This window comes from Silene latifolia, chromosome 2, assembly GCF_048544455.1.
Source record: "Silene latifolia isolate original U9 population chromosome 2, ASM4854445v1, whole genome shotgun sequence".
Taxonomy (NCBI): domain Eukaryota; kingdom Viridiplantae; phylum Streptophyta; class Magnoliopsida; order Caryophyllales; family Caryophyllaceae; genus Silene; species Silene latifolia.
The window spans coordinates 68,388,490-68,404,270 of NC_133527.1; the positions used below are offsets into that span (position 1 = coordinate 68,388,490).

Below are 15,781 nucleotides of genomic sequence, written 5' to 3' on the forward strand. Positions count from 1 at the left end.
AGTAAGGGTTGATGATTTCTTCTCTTCTATTTTAGTTTGCATGCATAAGATTTTTATTTAATTTTATGACTAAATTAATTGTAACATATATGAATATGTTAAATAATGAGATATAGATTTCTAACAAAAGGTACCCTAGCTTGACACAACTTGGAGGTGATTTGTTTGTATCCTTCTAGGCTTAGTAGTTTGAAGAAATTGCATCTATGAAGGAGTGTGTACACTTAAATTACTTCCCTAGTAGATAATTTCCGCCACTTAGATGAGGAAAGTGGCTATTCTTTTGTAGATGCATCCATTCCTTGATTTTGTGTGCTTTAATGCTTGGATGTGTCGCCATTTTGGCAAGCCCCACCTTGCCTTGTAAGAAGGCATTATCCTACCTCTTGGTGTTCTTGTTGTGAGTTGAAGAGGCGGAGTAAGACCCGCTAATTGTCTCATATCGGTTATATTATTAGGATAGTTTAAATAAAGGTCTAGTTTTTGTCACCTCTTTCCTCGGGACGAGTAAAGGTTCGGTTTCGGGATATTTGATGTGAACATTATTTGCGCATATTTAGTCCCCTAATTGAGCCTATTTTGCATACTTTTATAACATTTCATGACCATTTTATCCGTCAAATGCTTTCTATTTTGCTTTCCTAGTGCATTTTACACGTTTTGTAGGAAATGAGATAATAAGGCGGAAATTCCCGTCTTTCGTTCATATTTGGAATCTTGTTGACGATATTTGATGGACTAAGTATGAAGAGGAGGCAAGAATGATGACCAAGGAAGAAGAAATAAAGAGTATATAGAGGCATCTTAGGCTTAAAAGCAAAAAGAAAGGGAATATCAGCTCAACCCGCGTGGGTCAAGCCTATCTGGAGCAGGATACTGATGAACCCGCTTGGGTCAATTTCAACCCGCTCGGGTTGAAGCTCTGGATGCTCGTTTTCAGCTCGGGACGAGCGTATTCCTGGACATAAAGTCTTCCCTTGCTACGTGAACCATGATCCGCGCATATTTCTTGAGAGACTAGCAAAAAGGAGACCGGAGTCTCTCTTGAGACCGGCGATTCCCTACCCAACAATTAGCATTGTTAAATTACTATTTTACCCTTGCTTAACCTAATAATGCTCTACTATATATACCCCATTTGTAATAATCAAACCATCAAGTTTTCATTAGGTTAAATCAATCCTTCCTTAGATTAGATTAGGAGTAGATTAGAATAGATTATCATTTAATCTTTCCAAAAATTACACATTAATCTTTCCTTAATTATTGTTCAAGTTTATTATTGAGTAATTCAAGTTTATTATTGGGTAATTAGAAGATTATTGGGTTTATTGGGAGATTGACAACCTTCCATCAATCATCAAGTTCTTCTATTATTCTTTGCATTATTATTTTGGAATCTCCATAGGTATAATTCTCTTAATCCTTGTTTTAATTATTGTTAATATTTCTTACTTGTTCATCATGTTTGGCCTTATTAATACGATTGACAACCTTGTTAGCATGCTAAACTTGATAATGAGTGAGTAGTCTCGTAGCTAGGATTAATGGGTAATTAGGGAAACCAACATGGGGATTGATTCATGCTTAATTTAATATGTTTTCATAGTTAATTTGCTTGCTTGTTGTGATTTCAACTTATGCACATGTTATGTTTAGAACCATCACTTATCTTTTGAATGAGACTTGTAAGACATAAACCAACTCGAGTCTCATTAGACCATGCATATAGTTGGATAGGGAGGATTAAGTCGACTTGTAGGTGTTGTACAATCTAATCGATTCGGCTCCGGGACCCAAACCTTCCTAGGATTGTAAGATATAAACCAACTCGATCCATCACAACAATAATTGCTTGCATCTAGTAGGAAACATGTTTGTATGATCAGCTACAACGATCTCAGCTCCTTTCTTATCTTTAATCTGCAAATTAAACTCCTGGAGAAGGAGTATCCATCTCAATAGCCGTGGTTTTGCCTCCTTCTTAGCAAGGGGATGCCTCAAAGCTGCATGGTCAGTAAAAACAGTAACTTCTGACCCAATCAAATAAGAACGAAATTTCTCTAAGGCATAAACTACAGCTAGCAGTTCTTTTTCAGTGGTGGTGTACTTCACTTGAGCCTCATCCAGAGGTCAGCTCGCATAGTAGATTGCACTTAAAGCTTTGTCTTTCCATTGGCCTAGCACCGCTCCTAGTGCATAGTCACTGGCATCACACATTATCTCAAACGGCAAATCCCAGTCGGGGGGCTGTATGATCGGCGCAGAGACCAAAGCCTGCTTTAACCTGTTAAAAGCAAAAAGACACTCATCAGCAAACACAAAAGGGGCATCCTTGAGTAGCAGCTGTGTAAGTGGTTTAGCAATTTTTGATAAATCCTTGATAAACCGGCGATAAAACCAGGCGTGGCCAAGGAAACTTCTCACTCCACTTTTGCTTTAACAACTTCTATTCCCCTATCAGAAACTATGTGCCCTAAGACAACTCCCTCATTGACCATGAAATGACACTTCTCCTAGTTGAGCACAAGATTAACCTCAATGCAGCACTGCAACACTTTTTCAAGGTTAGACAGATAGTTAGAAAAATCACTTCCATAAACACTGAAATCGTCCATGAAAACTTCCATAATAGACTCAATATACTCTCAAAATATCCCCATCATGCACCTTTGGAAGGTAGCAGGGGCATTACATAAACCAAAAGGCATCCTGCGATAAGCAAACACGCCCTGAGGACAACTAAATGTAGTCTTAGCTTGATCGTCAGGGTGAATAGGGATCAGAAAGAACCCTGAATACCCGTCTAGATATAAGAAAAATTTATGAGAAGCTAACCTTTCTACCATCTGATCAATAAAAGGAAGAGGAAAGTGATCTTTCATGGTGGCGGCATTCAGCTGTCTGTAATCTATACACATCCGCCAACCAGTTACTACTCGAGTGGGTATTAACTCATTTTTGTCATTCTTAACCACGTTAGTCCATCCTCTCTTCGGGACCACCTGCACTGGACTCACCCATTTAGAATGACCAACAGAGTCGATAATACCTGCGTCGAGAAGCTTCATTACCTCAGCCATCACAACATCTTGCATCTTCTGGTTCAGCCGGCGCTGGCCCTGTCTGCAAGGTTTGTGATCTTCCTCCAGCTCTATCCTGTGCATACAAATATCGGGACTAATCCCCTTGATATCGTCCAAAGAATAACCCAAAGCTTTCCTGTTTTTCTTAAGCACATCTAACAAAGAAGTCAGCTGATCATTATCAAGCTTAGCACTAACAATGATTGGATATCGCTTTGTATCATCTAAGAAAACATATTTTAGATGAGAGGGAAGAGGCTTACGCTCAGGCACCTTTACCTCAATGGAGCAAAGGGTACTGATCATCTGTTCCACTTGCTCTCCCTCAGCATCGGTGAGTTCACGCTCATCTAAATCATCTATAAGCAAATCCAACACAGCATCATCGTCATCTGGGTTATCTGCACACTCATCCAAAAGCATGAGAGCTTCTAGTGGGTCCTTCATAAAGAACCCGACCAGAAGTAATAAATAGACTCGTCAATAATATCAACTGAATAACATGTGTCCTCTATCATTGGCCGAGCAAAAGTGCTAGGCAGACTAAAAGTAATGGCGTCGTCCCCTACTACAAGAGTCAAACACCCTTGTTTGACATCAATAATGGCCCCAGATGTACAAAGGAACGGTCTTCCTAATATAATCGGGGTCCGGGCATCCTCAGCTATGTCTAAAACAATGAAGTCTACTGGTATACAGAATTTGCCTATTTTTACAGGCACGTCCTCTAAGACACCCAAGGGTCTCCTAACATATTTATCAGCCATCTGTAGGGTAATATTAGTCAATTTAAGATGACCCATATTCAATTTCTTGCAGATAGATAGGGGCATGACACTGACGCTGGCTCCTAAATCACAAAGGGCCTTATCGATAACTACATTGCCTATAACACAGTAAATAGAAAAGCTACCCGGGTCTATCATTTTAGGCGGAGCCTTATTTAAAAGTAAATTACTAGACTCTTCCATAAATGAAACCATCTCAAATTCACTTAGCTCTCTCTTACGCGTCACAATATCTCTTATGAATTTGGCGTAAGTAGGTACCTGGGTAACAAATTCGGTAAAAGGGACAGTTACCTCGAGGCTCTGCATAACGTCCACAAACTTACCGTACTATCGCTCGACCTTCGCGTCCTTTAGACGACTTGGGAAGGGTACTCTGGTAGCAATGAGTGAACCCGCAACTTTCTCTTTACCTTTATCAGTGTGTGACGTCTACACAACAGGGGAAAATGACACGGTAGCGGAATTAGATATAAAAATAGGGTCTCCGCTGGTTCTGGCACTCAATTGAGTACTTTCCTCACTCGATCGAGTGGTTTTATCTTGGAATTTACTCGATCGAGCTGTTTGAACCACTCGATCGAGCTCTTGTATTTCAGACTTACTCGATCGACCATCTTCTTCACTCGATTGAGTGATTTCTTCCTCTTTTTCACTAGATCGAGTAAAAATATCACTTGATCGAGCATCTATGAATTGGGCACTACTCGATCGACCTAGGTTATCACTCGATCGAGTGGTTGGATGGATTATTTCACTCGATCGAGAAGAAATTTCACTCGATCGAGTGTCTGGACAACACGCTGTAAAGATATCGTCCAGAAACTCATCCAAATCATCATCCGGGGTATTATCAGCTGTCACGACCCCGTCTTCTAGTATTTTTGGCCCCTCATGAGCAAGTTCACTTCGGAGATTCGTTGCATTAACTGGGTCGCATGTCGGTGGATGGTTAGCTTGGTCTTTCGCGAGTGTCAATTGCGCGACTTGTTCTCTTAACTCCACGATAACAGTTTCATTCTTCCTACATTTCTCCCCAAACTGTTGTGTTAAGTTCAACATCAAAGATTTCAGTTAGGCAATTTCCTCGTTTGTAGAAGGAGAGACCGGCTGCGTCGCTGGCGTAGAAGGAGTAGAAACATTTTTCATTTCATCGTATAATTGAGAAAAAGGAACTCCTTGCTTGTATTTCTGATAAGCAAGGACGCGCTCTATGCTCGCCAGACAACCAATAGGGTCATGCCCCTCCATGCCACATCTACCGCATATCTCCACATGCTCAGTAATTGCACATACATGTGCACTCTCACCCATAGCTTCTGTAATCTCAACATTACCTAGACTTTTGCTAGGACTTCCCACTTCAGCTGGTACCAACTCATTATCTTGCCCACTTCCTCGGGGATTTCCATATTCGACAACATGGATGGCCATCTCTTCAATAAAATGCCACCCTTGATCATCCTCCACATTTTTCGTGAATCTCCCCTTAGGTACACTATCAAGAATAGCTCTCTGTTTTCGGTATAACCCGTTGTAAAACTGAGTACAAAGGAACCAACGCTTGAAACCTTGGTGAGGCACAGAACGGACGAGCTTCTTGAACCTAGTCCAGGCCCCTTCCAAGTCTTCAGTGGGCAATTGCTCAAAAGAAGTAATATGAGCTCTCAAAGCATTGGTGCGCTGCGGTGGGAAATATCGTCTGTAAAAGGCCAAAGCAAGGGAACTCTAGTCGGTTACACCGGCTGCCTCCCTATCCAAATCCCTCAACCATTCCCGGGCATCATCAGCTAAAGAAAGGGGAAAGAGAACTCCCATTACTTTATCCTGTGTCACCCCAGAAGCAAGAGGAATGGTAGAGCAATACTCCGTAAATAGCTCTATATGCCTGCATGGATCTTCTTCAGGTACCCCCCCTAAAGAGGTTTCTCTCGAAGAGCTGTATGTAGGATGGGTGGATTCCAAAAGTTCCCGACTCAGTAGTGGGTAGTAAGAAACCTTTTGGAAGGGAAACCGCATTAGGCTCTGAATGACTGGCTATATTAGGCATCCTGGCAAATAGAGTTTACAAAGCAAAGTAGGTGCAACGATGTTCTCTTATAGAACAGATAACCTGGAAAACTAATCAAAAACTTTACAAAAATGAGATCAGTCTCAAGGAATAAATTCCTTGAGACGAGATACAAACTTAAATAAAGCAACAAAATTGCGCCACCTCCCCGTTAACGGCGCCAAAATTTTATACGGTAGTCGTATACCTATCAAAAATAACCAACTGGCTCTAACTAATATAGCTAGGGAAGTCGGGTCGATCTCCACAGGGAGATGGAAAAATGTCAACTTTGTCTATGTTCGTCACGGTAACCAAATTGGGGGGTTGTATTTGGGTTGTTCTAAACTAATGAGAAGGATAAAGAAGAACAAGCAAGAGAATAAGGGTTAAGCAAATAAAGAAAGCAGCTAAGATAGTCGGTTCACCATGATCATTTAGTCAAGCAATCTATGTCTCGGGTCAATGCAAGTATGGTCTGAGGAGCAGTGAATATCTTCTTCCTGTCTCAATTCGCCCTAAAGCACAAATAGCTTAGCTTCCGCCCTCACTACAGTGCCCTAATGTTTGCTACAAGTCTCGCCCATTCCAACCTTCCGGTCTAGGTCAAGGTTTACTATGATAAAATGACTAATTGCATCGACTTAATTAGACAGAAACAGTTAAATGCAGCGATTAACAATAGAGACCATACAAGCACAAGACCTAATATGGTAATTACTATTCCTTCATAATCATGGATTCCCTAGTCTTAGCTAGAGGAAATTAGCTACACATTATTATCGAATCAACAACAATAACATATAGATAACGAGAATTGAACATAGTAATAAAAACACACGGATTAAATAAAACAATAATGAAAACAATGAGAGAAAGGTAGGAACAAAATGATAATTGCGATTAAGAAAGGAGAAATAATACCAATTACAAATCCGAATCCGAGTAGAAAAGAGTAGAAGAAAGGTAAAGTGAAGAAGCAGTAAAAAAGATCAAAGTAGAAGTGAGTGCGGAAAAGTTACGCAGTCTACTCCCTTTAGTAGCATACGAAAATCTCCCCCTTAAACCTAATCTAAAGCCTAATTACAAAAGCCCATACGAAATTAGGCGGTAAAACTCTATTACAGGCCAAACCACTCGATCGAGTGGAAATAAACCACTTGATCGAGCAACTAAGCGACAAACCCTTCGATCGAGTGGAAATAAACCACTTGATCAAATAACTCCTTGTATTGTCTTCTCGATCGAGTACTATAACTACTCGATCGTGTAATCTTATTTATGTAAAGCATTCGATCGACTGGAAAAGTAGTCGATCGAGCTATTTCAGCACGATTAGGCACTAAGACACCTTCCGAAACCAGCTCACGCGTCTTGAAAGTGATAGATTCCAAGCTCCGATTCCTTGTTCTCCATAACTGAATGCAAATGGGACGAGTTTAGGCTTGATTTATCTTCTCTTCAAGCTATTCCTGCAATTTACACAAGACAAACCAAAGTAGGCTATTCGGTGGTATTTGTAGCTAGATGCCACGTAAATAATACAGAAATGCGTGTAAAAATGAGGTAAAAACCTTATATAAAATACACGCATCAGAACCCATTCAAAATATGATTCTCCAAATGATAGGACATCAACAAAACTTCTTCAAACAAATGCTAGAAGAGAGCCAAAAAAGGGACAATGTTCTTCAAGGCATTGTTACCCAAGGTGAGGAGTTGGAGATTCAAATTGCCCAAATAAAATAAGCACAAGTAACTACTCCTCACCATTCCTTAGACATTGATCATGAATGCGAGTTTGAAGGAGTTACCTTTGATGACAAGTGGGAAGAGCCAATTTCCTTGAACTCTTGTGAGTATGAAAGTGTGGTATTTGATGAGGAAGATACGGGGTTGAGTAAGCCAAATACTCTTAGCCTTTGTGAGTATGAGGGTGTGACTTTTGATGTGAACATTGAGGTGTTGGAGAAAGAGTTGGTGAGGAAAAGTGAAGCTCCTATCTATGATTTGTATGGAGATAGCGATGATGACAAACCTATGGAAGAAGATTATGCGAAATATGTGTCTTGCAAGGACTTATGGAATGAAGAAGAGGAATGAAGTTGTGATATTGCCTCACTTGAGGACCCCATCCTTGAGAAGTTTGAGGTATGCTTCCATGAGGAAGATGAATGTCTCTTTCCTATTGACCATGAAGACCTATTTGCACCCACCATGGAACCTAGGATTGTTGGAGATGATATGGTGGACTTTCTCCAAAAAGTCAAATCATCATATAAAGGGTACTTGGTGGAAAAGCTCAAGAACAAACTTGCAAATGAACGTGCTTGTGGAGATTTGGCACCCACAATCTCAACTCCTAAGGTATCCGATCATCAATGTAATGAGAATTCTCCTTCTACCTTGGATGGATTGAATAATCAAAGTCCTAACATCATCACCAAAACTGAAGAAGAAGTTGGTGAGTGGAAGTCTCCGGACGAATATGAGCTATACTTTATACCTTGTGTTGACAAGAATCATGGGCTTGTTGGTTTGAAGCATTCCAAAGACTCAAGTGCCAAGGGCAAGGTGAGTGAGAGAGTAAGTGACAAGCTCCCTTGGCCAAGATTCATTTTGAATTGGAACAAACCGTATTCATGCTTGTTTGAAGATTGTACTCAAGCCTTTGACCAATTATTGAGAGCATTGAGCAACATGGAAAACATCAATAACCATGGCAACATGGAATGAGTTTGGTGGAGTCCTCCCTCAAACCATCATTTGTAAGATATCGTATCCTTTGACTTTGTATTACATTTACACTTGCATTTAGTTATATACATATACATTCAGCTTGCATTTACATTAGTTAGTTCATTTAGTATAATTTGCATTGTAATATATCTCACATCATTCATATAGTTAGTTGCATATAAACTAGAATTCATGCATAGTTACTAATGATCAAACCTATTCATTTCTACACTAGAAATAGTGTTTAAATCGGTTTGGGGAGGTTTGATCATAGGTGACCATAGTTTACTAGAAATCATGCATCATATAGTATAGTTTAGATTGCATTCATTTGTTATATATGTCATATAGAATTGCATTTAGTTAGAGCATGCATTCATATCATATCATTGCATTTGTATTTCAATTTCCATAAAATTAAAAAAAAAAAAAAAAAAAAAAAGACATGTATTTCTTTTCCATTCCTACTCCTACATGTACATTGAGAACAATGTCCAAAATAAAGTGGGGGATGAGAATTTATATTCCAAAATGCATAAAAATTAAAAAATTTGAGAAATCCGAAAAATATGTTCTTTAATTTCATAAAAACAAAATCCATAAAAATTTGAAAATTTAAAAATTCCAAAAACATGTTTTTTAACTTAGTAGTGTAGAATTGTATATACTTGTGTTTTTATTCTCTTATCACAAAGATACAACACTACATTTGAGGCATTGTCAAGGGAATGTGAAGACCGCTTGGTATAATCGCTCTAATTTGTATTTCCCTTTCATATATTTTCATTATTCATATGAAGAGGATGGGCTTACATGTCAAGGAGGATGTGGTGTATTTTGTTGTTACAGTTTGTGTATCTATGTGTTGTTAGGAGTTTGCATCTAGTTTATATGGCATAATAGTTGATAGAAGAATATGCATTAGAGTTATATATATGTTAGTTGCATCATGGCATGTAGTTGCATGGTACAAAATTTTGTGAAAATGCCTATTTGGGAATCTTGACAAGTGTATATAAGGCCCTTGTAGATAATTTTTCTCCTTGAAACTTTGTTTGCTAGAATACCCTCAAGACACCCTAGGATGTGTCATACTAGTATCTTTTGACCCATGGATTAAGGCCTAGTCAAGAGTACCTTGCGGTGTGATAACTCCTTGGCTACAGTTTATTCCAAGATGACCCTTGAAACCATGCAACCATCATCCATGTTCTACCACATTTTGTCATCAAAAAAGGGAATGGGCACAAAAATTGTTCAAAATTTGAATTCAAGAATTGAAACGAAAGTAAAAAAGTTTGCAATTGCATCAAAAAGAAAATAGGAGTAACAAAAATAAAAACTCCTATGCTTCAAATATAAGCACCCTCACTACAAATGGGGTGAGTTTGAAAATCTTCAAAAGAAAATGCGAAAGTTGAAAGTTGTCAAATATTGAAATGCCAAACGTCAAAAGAAATGGCAAAGAAATGTTCTCAAAATGTCAAATGCCACAACAAATTGGGGAAAAAACAACAACAAAAAAAACTCCCATATGAAACTCAAATACAAATGATCCCTTTATCCATCGAATCCAATTTTGTGCATGGTAGAGAGGGGACGAACCATCTTCTTGTCTAGGGAAGAAGGGGAATTCCGCGATCCTCCACTGTTTCTAACACCATAGGGAATCTACTCTTGACAAAAGCATTTAACAATTGAGGACAAAGGTACCCTAGCTTGACACAACTTAGAGGTGATTTATTGGTATCCTTCTAGGCTTAGTAGTTTGAAGAAACCGTATCTATAATGAAATGTGTACCCTTAGATTCCTTCCCCTTTAGATAATTTCCGCCACTTAGATGAGGAAAGTGACTATTCTTTTGTAGATGCATCCATTGCTTGTTTTGTGTGCTTAATGCTTGGATGTATCGCCATTTTGGCAAGCCCCACCTTACCTTGCAAGAAGGCACCCTACCTCATGGTTGTCTTGTTGTGAGTTGAAGGGGCGGATTGAGACCCGCTAATTGTCTCTCAACGGTTATATTAGTAGGATAGTTTAAATAAAGGTCTAGTTTTAGTCACCTCTTTACTCGGGATGAGTAAAGGTTCGGTTTGGGGATAGTTGATGTGACTCTTAAGTGCACATATTTATTCCCCTAATTGAACCTATTTTGCATACTAATATAGCATTTCATGGCCATTTTATCCATCAAATCCTTCCTATTTGGTTTTCCTATTACATTGTATATGTTTTGTAGGAAAGAAGATAATGAGGCGGAATTCCCCCTCTCCCGTGCATATTTAGAAGCTTTTTGATGATATTGGATGGACTAATATGAATAGGAGGCAAGAATGATGACCAATGATGTAGGAATAAAGAGTATATAGAAGGATCACAGGCTTAAAATCAAGGATGACGAGAAGGAAGCCATTGCAAGAAGAAATTGCTCGGAACCAAAACCAAGAGTTGCTCCTTTGGCTCTAAAAGTATTATAGATGAAACAGCGTTGAAAAATCAGGTGGTCTAGGCTTTTGAATCACTCCAATAGGAGTCCGGATGAGGAAATGACGTCCGTTTTACAATTCGAGCTCAAATAGAGAAGCTGTCCGCCAATCCGCTCGTCCCGAGACTCAAGACGCTCGTCTCCGTCAAGACGAAAGTCTCCCCTCCAAGACGCTTGGATTTTTTGGCAGACAAGAATGGAGAAGAACACTGTCTCAGATCCGAGCGTCCCGTGCCCAATCCGAGCGTCTTCTCCCCTTCAGATCCGAGCGTCTCCCCTCCATGATGCCCGTCTTGCAGAACACAATCCGAGCGTCTCCTCGACGATCCGCTCGGATCATGAGACAGGACCTCCGTGCCAAGACTCCAGACGCTCAGGACGAGCATATTGTGGTGGGACTAGCAACGCGATATGCGCATCTCTCTTCGAGAGGAGCATTTCCCTACTCAACACTTAGCAATGCTATTTACTAATCTACCCTTCCTTAACCTAATGATGCACCACTATATATACTCCATTTGTAATAAATCAAAAGGATAAGCCTTCTTATAGGAGAAAAACCTCTCTTAGATTAGATTAGGAGTAGATTAGAATAGACTAATCTCAATCTTTCAACAAATTACACATTAATCTTTCCATAATTATTGTTCAAGTTTATTATTGGGTAATTGAAGATTATTGGGTTATTATTGCAGAATTGACAACTCTTCATCAATCAATCAAGTTCTCTTCTTTTATTCTTTGCTTTATTATTTGGAATCATCTTCATAGGTATAATTTTCTTTTACCCTTGTTTAATCATTGTTAATCACATCATTTATTCATCATGTTTCGCTTTGTTAATATGATTAACAACCTTATTAGCATGTTGAACTTGATAATGAGTGAGTAGTCTTCTAGCTAGGATTAATGGGTAATTAAGGGAAACAAAATGGGGAATGATTCATGCTTAATCTAATATGTTTTCATAATTAATTTGTTTGCTTGTTGTGATTTCAACTTATGCACATGTTTTGTTTGATGAAATGCTAAGCCTATGAATCCTTGCATTTCTTACCCATCACTTATCTTACCAATGAGACTTGTAGACATAAACCAACTCGAGTCTCATTAGACCATGCATATAGTTGATTAGGAAGGACTAAGTCGACTTGTAGGGGTTGTACAATCTAATCGATTCAGCTCCGGGACCCAAACCTTCTTAGGGATTATAAGATATACACTAACTCGATCCCATCACAACAATAAATGCTTGCATCTAGTAGAGAACATGTTTGTATGATCAACTCCCATGAATCTCCTATGAACTCATGATATCCTAGCACTTTTAGTCATTTGTTTACATCTTTCCTTTTATTGCTTGTTTTACTTTATTGTTTGCATTAGTCTAGAACACAACTACAAACCCAAATCAATCGTGACACTAGCATAAATTGAGATAGATGGACTTAGAACCCAAAGCACACCGTCACATCGATCGACCTCGACTTAACCACTAACTAGTTGTTTGTTGAGAATATAAATATGTTTGATTGGGAGACACGACGACAATCTCACCATCACAACCTCCAAAACTCCCAAAGCGCATTTTATGGAACGGTCCTCCATTACAATGTGACACTAGTGCATTTTAAGACTCCCATATTAAGCTTAGCACAAATAGAGTATGGTATTACACTCACACTATAACCTAAATCGCATAAAGCTTTATCAATTTGATCGGTGCCAATTGTGCATGGAATAGAAAAGCTACCGGGATCTTTTAACTTAGGAGGGGATTTGTTTTGCAAAAGAGCACTCACCTCGGCGGTGAGAGCTATCGTTTCAACTTCATCAAAAGTCCTCTTCTTAGTTAAAATGTCTTTCATGAACTTAGTGTAAGATGGAATTTGAGTGATTAATTCGGTAAAAGGAACGGTTACCTAGAGATTCTTCACAACTTCCATGAACTTACCGAATTGAGTATTCTTTTGATGATTTGCCCATCAATGAGGAAATGGCACTTTGACTTTTTCCGGAATCCTTGCTTCAACATCTTTCTTTGGAGGAGCATCCTCCACATCCTTGACCTTCTCAACAACAAGTGGATCATCCACCTTCTTTGGAACTTCTTCACTTTCTTTATCATTTGGGGAAATCTCCAACTCAACAAGTACCTCCTCATCTTCTTTGGGCATGGATGGCCCATCATATTTCGTACCACATCTTAAAGAGATAGCATTAAGGGTAGCATGTGGTTGCTCACCTTGAGGAGGTAGTTGACATGTTTTCCTTGAGGAGCTAGATGAGGCAAGTTGAGCCATTTGTTTCTCCAACATCTTGATCGCAGCATTTTGAGCTTGCTCATTCTTTAGGATTTGAGCCAACAATTCCTTTTGCATTTGGACTATCAAGACCTCTAGCTTACCTCCTCCTTGGTTGTTTTTTAGGGTATTTTGTGGTGGGGGTTGATTTTGTTGGTAATTGTTTTGTGGGGGCCTTTGTTGATTTTGATAACCCGGTGCAGGATTATACTTTTGTTGTTGAGGGACATAGGCATTTTTTTGTGGTAGGGGTTGTGGTTGAGGATTGAGCACATAGTTGCTTCTATAAGACATATTCGGGTGAAATCTTGTATTTGGATTATAAGTGTGTGAGAATGTACCCGGTGGATAAGCATTTTGTCTTAAAGCTAGAAAGCTATTTACCTCTTCAATAGGAGCTTGGCAATGAACGGTGTAATGACCCGCACCTCCACAACCATCACAAATGATGATTTGACTTATAGAAGACATGGCATTGAGTTGTTGAACGGAATCTCTAGCATCCCTTTCCGCCAATTGTTGTTGGACTAAGGCAATTTGAGCTAGCAAGACGGAGTTATTGGAAGATTCTTCTTTACCTTTGAGCGGCACAATGCGGAAATTGACATATTGTGCATCATGGACCGCCATAGATTTGATCGTGGCATGAGCAAGGTCGTTGTCAATTTGATCAAACTGCCCATTGTTGGCGGAATCAAGAATCCTTCGGGACTCGGCACAATGTAGAATGTTATTGCTAGAAACCAATCATCTAGCCCATGATGTGGGAATTATCTTTGTAGCTCCTTGTACCTCTCCCAAGCCTCATATAAGCTCTCAAGAGCTTGTTGACAGAATCCGGTGATTTGGCTCCTCAAAGTTTGAGTTTTTTCCGGTGGAAAAAACTTTTGATAGAAGGCAAGAGCCAATGTTTCCCAATTGGTGATTCCCATGGCAGTGCGGTCAAGGCTTTTGATCGAAAGCTTGGCCTTGTCCTTCAAAGAGAAAGGGAAAAGTATTTCCCTTATTTGGGCTTGAGTGACGCCCGTTTGATGGATCATCGAGCAATAATCACAGAAATTTTGCACATGCAAATTGGGATCCTCCAAAGTACTTCCCCGAATTTGCTTTCTCTCCACAAGCATAATGAAAGCCGGTGTGATCTTGAATTCCGGCGCGGTAATTTTAGTAGTTGTGATACTGGCCGGAAGCATGGCCGCGGTGGGCTTTGAGTGATCAGAAAGCTTCACCATCTTTTTGGTAGTAGATGGTGGTGGTGGTGGAGATGATGAACTAGAAACCTCCTCCTCTTGAAGAACTTCTAGATCGTCTAAGTAAGACTTTCTAGCACTTTCAACTTGTACGGGAGAAGAGGCCTCTTTCAATTCCTTCAAAAAACGTCGTCTTCTCCTGAAGGTTTTCTCGGGATCGGAATCCGGTGAAAGCAATTCTCCACTACGAGAGGACCTGGGCATAAGACAACAATTTCTAGGAAAATGTTAAGTAACGGTTTCAAGGAACAATTGTTCCTCAAGACAAAAGAAAACAAGATAAAAATCGACAATTCAAAACGTAATAAAACCGTTTCCCTGGCAATGGCGCCAAAATTTGATAGGCTTATCGTGTACCTATGTAAAGATAATTACCCTAAACAACAAATGTAGCAATAGGGGTCAAACACAAGGAAACGGGAATTACGTTGTGAAATGCTATGGGAAGATTTCTATCAAGATCGATTTCGTTTTGGATTTGTTTGTTTGGTTTGATAACTAACAAAAACTATGATGTAAATTATATTATAAAAAGGAGTCTAAGGGGGTCGGGTCACACATGCAAAGGTAAATATATAATTATGTTAAACTTGGTATAAAAAACATTGTCAATTGCTTAGGCTTAGAGACACCCACCTTACGGCATTAGTGTCAACCATAGACCGGGTCCTAGAGAAACTCTCGTCCATGACTAAGTCGTCCTACTACACATTCTTAGTCTAATTCAATTCCGTGCCTCTTGACTTTAGAACGAATGAACAAACTTAATCAATTGAATAAGGCCTTAAATAAAGATTAAACATTATAGTGAAAACATGTGATAGAAGCAATTTGAACAATGTGATTATCAACCTATTTTAACATGTTATACACTTTATTTTGCCTGGCTCCCCTAGCCCTTAGACTAGGAAATTTAGCTACTCATATTAAAGTGTAAATTATAAATTATATTTCAAGAAATGCTAAACATGATTGTGTGATTTATATAAACTAAATTAGATAACATGTAATATAAATAATGCTAATGAAATGTAATTAAAGTACTAATAATAAACTATGCGTAAACTAAATAGAAATGT

The 15,781-nt window shown here is 39.1% G+C and overlaps 1 non-coding gene across 1 annotated transcript; it reads left to right on the plus strand.

The window, feature by feature from the left end:
• Positions 1-14,205: 14,205 nt before the first annotated feature.
• Positions 14,206-14,312, plus strand: LOC141644779 (small nucleolar RNA R71). The gene has a single exon (XR_012544387.1). It is a non-coding gene; the product is annotated as a small nucleolar RNA R71 (small nucleolar RNA).
• Positions 14,313-15,781: the final 1,469 nt, after the last annotated feature.